We start from the raw sequence: 7,458 nt of genomic DNA, 5'->3' as shown, positions 1-7,458 counted from the left end.
GTACCAATAAGGATGGGCAATATATCAGTACCTTAAGGTTACTTTTAAATGCGGGTACTATTAATTGCAAATTTTGCGTTTGGGTTAAAAATCGCAATTATTAATACGCGCAATTATTAATAATGACATCATGATGCCATATAACTATTAGTAATAATTACTTAATTGCAATTTTTAATACCAGCAAAATCTACCTTGGGCTAAAATCGCAAAATTTAGTACCCGCAATTAAAAGTCACTCTAAGGTATTTAGTAACTATCATGATAATATTGTAGCTAACAGAATATAATCATTTCTTACTATACATGTGAGTGGTACATGTAATCAAATATCGTAACCCTTAGCACAAGTGTGATGTAAAAGGTACCACTACTAATCCAGACTAAGTTACATGTACTGTGTTGGATTTTCTAGGCTAGGAACCATTACAAAGGATCATTGTTATTGTAACAGCTTTGATGAACACAATTATTAGTAATTATTGTGATATCAAAATGAGATATTGTGCTGGTAAAACAACATTCAATATCTCCACCCTTAAGTACTTATTAACAACACACGTACATGTCAAGATTGCGTATTATTCAGTATACTATTACAAGATGCATAAACAGCTATAAGGATTATTATAATACCACATTGCAAGTTAGCTTAGACTGCATGATTGATGGCTGCTTGTAAATCTTATGCACACAGACACAAACCATATGGTGCACAGACACAACACCCTGGGGCAATAGTAATGATTACAGGGTACTAAGTAAAGTAGCATAATAGTAAAAGCATGAGTTTTTGTGAACATCAGGAAGTAATTCAGTATAATGTAATTCCCATAATACAAAACAGACTACTATTACATGTATAGCAATATGCTATGAGTGACAACAACAAGTATAGCTGGAAACAACTAATCAATGCAGAGGCTTTTCATCCTGTGCCCAATGACTGATGCCTTTCTAAAAAACTTCATGCCGGCAAAAAAAATCCAATGCACAGACACCTTAAAACCACTTAAATTACAACATTATTTTTTATTAATAACAATGGCTTATTGTAATAGTAACAGTAATATGCTTTACTGCAATAATAATAATAATAATAATAATAATAATAATAATAATAATAATAATAATAATTATTATTATTATTATTATTTCAACTGTAAAAACATAATATGCGTGGACAAGGACTAAGGAACAATATCAAATGAACAGTTAAAGACTGGCTGCAACTTGTACAGCAACCATAAGTACTAATAGCTCGACTAATAGTAATGGATTATATATATTCAGTAATTGACTACTGGATAATGTTTATATACATGTAAGCCTACTAGATACTAACCAGTACTCCATCCACTTCGTGATTTAAAAAACCATGATCCACTGAGCTGCCTTTCTTGATGTTTCAGGCTTTCAGCCTCCTGAGCGAGCTCCTGAGTGAGCCTCCATAGCTCCTTGACATCCCTCCCCCTTATTCATTAATCATTAATTAAGCTAAACTACTTATTATTCATAGTGTCTATCCCTAAGGATAGTTTCCAGGAACAGTTACACCTAACTCCGGACAACTATCCAGGAATAATGCGCTAACCGGGTGTCGGAGAGTAAAAGAAGGTGGGGCTTCAGTGTAATGATGATCATTATATTGATAATATTGTACATTCTTATATGGTATGTGTGTGTGTATAATTTGTCATTTCCTCTTTCTCCAGCTGGTCATTCTCAGGATTCTGGTGTACTGGTTGAACTGTGCGGACATATTTAAATATTTTTATCATCTCTTTTATAAACATTTTCAGTATTAAAATTATATCATTATTATTATTATTATTATTATTATTGCACTTGTATTTTTTTCTTTTTATCTGCTCCTTTTTGAGAGAAATATATTGAGAATGGAAACAAGACTGACTTGCTGAAATGGAGGAAGGTCAGTTAGAGAAAAGTTATTAAAGACTGAGGGAGAGATAGAAATAAAGGAGAGGGAAATAGAAAGAAATGATGACAACAAAGAGAGAGACAGTGACATGAGTGTGTGTCAGTAAGAGAAGGAATGTACAGTATATACTGGAGAAGGAGAGAGAGAGATTAATAAGAGATCAAGAGATGTTCATGTGTTAGATTTATGATAATATAATGTGTCACTGGTCCACCTTTTATCATGTAAAGTAGTGTATTCTGATTGGTTGCTTATTGGTGAAGATGAACTGACTTGGTATAATAAATGTTGTATCAAGAGATTATTAATAAGTTCACATAAAGAATGATTAGTCTGAGTCTGAGCTCCAGTCTGAATCACTGTCAAAGTCCCAGTCTACTCTGTCTTCTATGAGGTGATAATTAGGATAAGTATTATTACAAGTCTCTTCGTGTCGCTCGTCTAGCCTGAGTCCCCTTATCTTCTTATTATCCATTAGTGACTGGAGGATGAGTAGTATTGACTCAGTAGACAATGAAGTCTTCCTTAGATTCAGTTCAACTAGTGATGAGTTATTGAGGAGGAGGTGAGAAAGAGCCTGTCCACTAGTAGAAGTGATGAGAGGATTATAAGAAAGATTAAATGAGGTAAGTGTAGAGTTGTGTTCAAGTGCTTGACAGATATCAGTAACTCCTCTATCACTAATGGAGTGGCCCATGATGATTAGTTGTTGTATTGTTTTATTAGTTAGTAGTATACACAAGTACTGGATACAATCATTAGTTAATGGAGTGACCCATATCACAAGTCTCCTCAGGTTTAGTGTATGCAGTTTAGTTGATGATAGTAGAGATACTGTACTATTATAGTAGATGAGGAGTGAAGGCTAATCGTCTTATGATTATTACTAATATTATTAATCACTTCATTACACTGAACTGGAGATGGAGACTCAAGGTATGCCCAGTCACTGTCCCAGTCTACACTCCCAGTGATTCCTACATGTATGCATGTACATAATAATACACATATTCACATCATGTGTATATACAAACACACAACTTACATAAACAAATACAGACACAGCTAGTAGTTGTCACTGACTGACTGTATTACGTGAATGTGTGTGTTTGTTATAATGTATTAAGTATGTACAGAGTAAAATTGGAATATAAGCAAATAAACACACACAATACATGTACATATATCATCTTGAGTGGGTGGATCAAAGTTACCGCAGGTGCTGTATATGTGATACAGTTGCATGTAGCTAACCACAAGTAGCTGTATAAGCCTTTCATCTTTGATACAGGCACTAGCTGTTAATTTTTAAATAACTTATAAAAGAATAATGTATAATCTCAAGAAGCCAGTAAGAAGCAATTCAACAGAGCACTCCGGGGCTTCAGGATATTCTCAGGTAGTAGGCTTGCAAGCCAGACCATTCCCTAGCCTACAGTCATTGGGGTGGATGGCGGGGGTCCATACCAATGACTGTAGGCTGGAAAATGGTCTGGCTAGCACGACTAATTTTCGGGTGGCTTGTCATCGTCATTGACCAGCTATTGTGTGTATTTGACCATAGCCCGTTGATTGTTAAGTCTATAACTCCTAATCTGTCACAATTAGGCAGGTTTTGATCACTTTATTCACTGGTAACTACATGGTTCTTCATTTATAAGCTAAAGTGGTGCTTCTTTCAAGTTCTTTGAACGAGGAGGACTGCTGCTTGTCAAGGTAGCCATTTTACTTCTTGCCATGTGCTAGTCTGCAAGCTACTGCGCATGCGTATAACGTGATCCGCCCACTCAAAATGATGTATGGGTATTGCCTATAACACGCCTACTCGGGCTGTATCTGATTTACAGCATAGATTTTTATAAAATAGTTATAAATCATAGTTATCAAATCTATGTTTGCAATCATAGTTATCAAATCTATGTTTACAGGCACCTCCCACTCGGGCGCTACGCGCCCTTGTGGTCGGTGCCAGTAAATCAGATACAGCCCTCCTAGGCATGATATATCCATAGGGGTAGGAACAAACTAAAAGTTGGGGGGGCTAAGGTATTATTTATTTACAATCATAGGAGCATGATTTAACAATTGATCATTAATACATAGCATGTACTGAATTAATATTGTCCAAACTACTGGCGTCTATGCTCATTAAATGTAACAAATTTCTTTGCAATGTCCTCAATGTGTAAATCATCTGTAAATTCTTTGTGTGTATGCAAAATAACTACATGATTAAGACGCTCTTGTGACATTGTGGAGCGCAAATAGTTTTTAAATCTCTTTAATGTCGAAAATCTACGCTCAGCTGAAGCTGATGTTAACAGAGTTGTTAAATAAAGAAGTAGAAGCTTGTGTATTTCTGAAAAAAATAATGAGAGTGCATGTTCTTAGAAGCTAAGCTAGTGTATTAATAGTTTTATGAAACGAATCATCACACAATATGCACACATATAAGGATTACCGAAACTAAAGTCTATAGTGTTGATAATAGTAATACATGTATATCACTTAAAGTTGGGGGGGCTAAGCCCCCCTTCAATGAAGGTTGGGGGGGCTTAAGCCCCTCCTGCCCCCCCTGTTCCTACCCCTATGGATATATCTATTACATATGCAGGGCCGTAGCCAGAAACTTAAAACAGGGGGTTCGGAAATTGCTGCGCGCGAAGCGCGCAGCGAAAATTTTGACAAAAATGGGCGTGGTAGGTAGGCGTGGTCTTGATTTACGCATCTCAGCCATGTGCTGACTCAGCTAAAATGGCTATCTGTGCTTCTCGCTGTTGCCAAATGCTAATCCTGCTTTTGCAGTGCTGTTCTTCATGACAGGAGCTAATCTAAAACTTTTTTGCAGCTACAAAAGGGGGTTCGTCCGAACCCCCCGAACCCCCCCTGGCTACGGGCCTGATATGTACATATAGGGACAGGATCCATACATAATAGTTATAGCACAGCAAAGAGTGCTGTATGGCCAATAACAGGTGGAGGTAAGACAGCCAATACAACACTCAGCGCTTTGCATCTCATGCTGCATTGGCTGTCTCGACTGACTCCACCCCTCGTGCCGTTATTGGCCATACAGCACTCATTACTCTGCAAGCTATAATTAATTTATGGAATATAGTGGGTGCGTCAAAGGCATATACCAAATACACTCCTAGACAAGTTTTCTTGACTCTTTAAGGTTGAGACAAAGCCAATACAAATATTTAAAAGCTTCTTTGCCACATGACGCAGACTTGGCTGCCCGACGATCAATATAAGAACATCTCTGGTCACTAAAAACAGTAAAAAGCAGACAATGGTGGTAAACAGACCAACCAACCGACACTCAATTCTGGTACTTTATGCAATATAATGGAACAGACAGTGCCTGTGATGCACCCACGTAGTATACTATAACATACACGCCCACACATCCATAAGGTGGCTTCACCGTTTATATTGTGGCAGTAATTTTTGCGAATTGCTTGCAAACAGCACCACCTGGCAATGGAGAGCAGAATTTGACGTGAAAATTTTTTGCAACTAACCAAAATTGTGAAATTCATGAAAATATTTTACCACAAAAAGAAACCGGTAACGGTAATTTAATCACAGTAAGGGCTTTAATCGATTTTTTTACATACACATTAACTAAAACATCAACTAATACATGACATTACATGTAAATGTTTATAAATACCGACTGCAACAATAATCACAAATATTACCTTTATCATGTTGTTCCTTGTCTTGTCTCAGTGCAGGTATCATAATAGGATCATCATTAATAGTCTCCAAGAAAAAAGAAGCTTTCTCATCATTACTAGATGAACCATTCCTTATCTTCTGTAGAATAGGAAGGGACACTTCTTCCACTGACAGTATAAACTCTAACAATTGAAGTGACTCCAACATTGAGTAAACACAACTACTAGGAATGAATCCCTCATCATCAGACACCAAGGATCTTCCTTTCCAATAAAAACTACTCTCCTTCTCATATATCTCCAGCTGCTCTCCCTCACTGAATGATATTTCATTACTCTCCATTGCATGATAGTCATAACGAGCAATAAAAACAGATTCTGTTGTTGGTTTATTCACTATATACCAGTGATACAATATATCAATCAGTTAATGAAATAATGACACATACTTCTTATTATATTTCTATACTTTTCATTCTCTTCTCTTTTATTTAGTATATGTACACTCATTACTGATATCTGTTCTTGTAGTTCAGTTATTTCTCTATTAATATCTATTAATGATTCATTCTGATCCAGTAAACCTATCATAGTATAATTATAATACACTAACACATACATTATGATTCAATACCAGTTTTATTTATTAATAATAATTGCAATTGTTCTGTTTCCATTCTCATTCCTCTTCTGATTCTGTATGATGCTGTAAATGATAAATAATAAAACAACAACAACAACAATAATAATAATAAGTTTTAAAGATAATGACTATAATACCATAGGGCACCTTTTTTCGAGAGCTGTAAATTTGCAAATTTGTAATTTTTTAAGATTTGTGAAAATTACTCTAATTAGCAAAAATCAAATGAATACGGTACAGAATGGCAGACGGCATAAATTCTTAAAAATTAAATCTGCAAAATCTAAAGCACTCAAAAATATTAAGGCGACCATGGTAATAATAATAATAATAATAATAATATTCCATCTCTCTCTTTCTTCCATCTTCTGTATTATACATATGTCCTATCTATCCTACACCTAAGTGTTTCTTTTCTTTGTATAATAATAATAATAATAATAATAATAATAATAATAATAATAATGATAATAATGATAATAATAATGATAATTCTAACCTGAATTAGTATTTTTTGGTAAAAACAAAAGTTGTTGAATTTCTTTTACTCTCATTTCTACATTATTTCAATTATAATTAATGAAGTTTTATTATACTTACTTGTTAGTGTTTCTTCTAATTGTTTGTTTGTCTTTATTTCTTTTATTATTTGTCTATTAATTATTGTCACACTTGTATCAGTTCATAGTATATCTGAAAAATAATAATCATTCATCAATTAATAATACTGGTCAACAACCATTACATTAATGTATTATTATACCTTGATTAATTACTGATTGAGGTGTTACTCCTTCTGTTTCTTTCTCCTCCAGTCATGCTACTCTCTCTTCCTATTAAGTTAGTTCAATAGAATAATCAAACACAAATTAATATACCTTTGTATCATGAGGTTGTTCCTTTATCTCCTGTACCTCCTCTTCCAGTGGTTCCTGTATTTCCTTTATAATATAGTATATAATGATAATTACTGACAGTATATATACACATACTTGTATCTTTTTTTTCTTCCATATTGTGCAGTATCCAACAGTAAGTTTCATCAGACCATTCTTTATTAATAATTCAAGATTCTCGCTCAATTTTATAATGAGAGCTCCGGTGAGAGAGTGAGGGAAGGAGCAAGTGATGGTGATGGAGTTTCCTTCTTTGATGTATTTTATTTTCACTAGTTTACCGGATGTCTT

This window comes from Amphimedon queenslandica, unplaced genomic scaffold, assembly GCF_000090795.2.
Source record: "Amphimedon queenslandica unplaced genomic scaffold, v1.1 AMPQUscaffold_12500, whole genome shotgun sequence".
Classification (NCBI taxonomy): Eukaryota; Metazoa; Porifera; class Demospongiae; order Haplosclerida; family Niphatidae; genus Amphimedon; species Amphimedon queenslandica.
The sequence above is the reverse complement of the archived record's forward strand: the minus strand, read 5'-3'. Positions refer to the sequence as shown.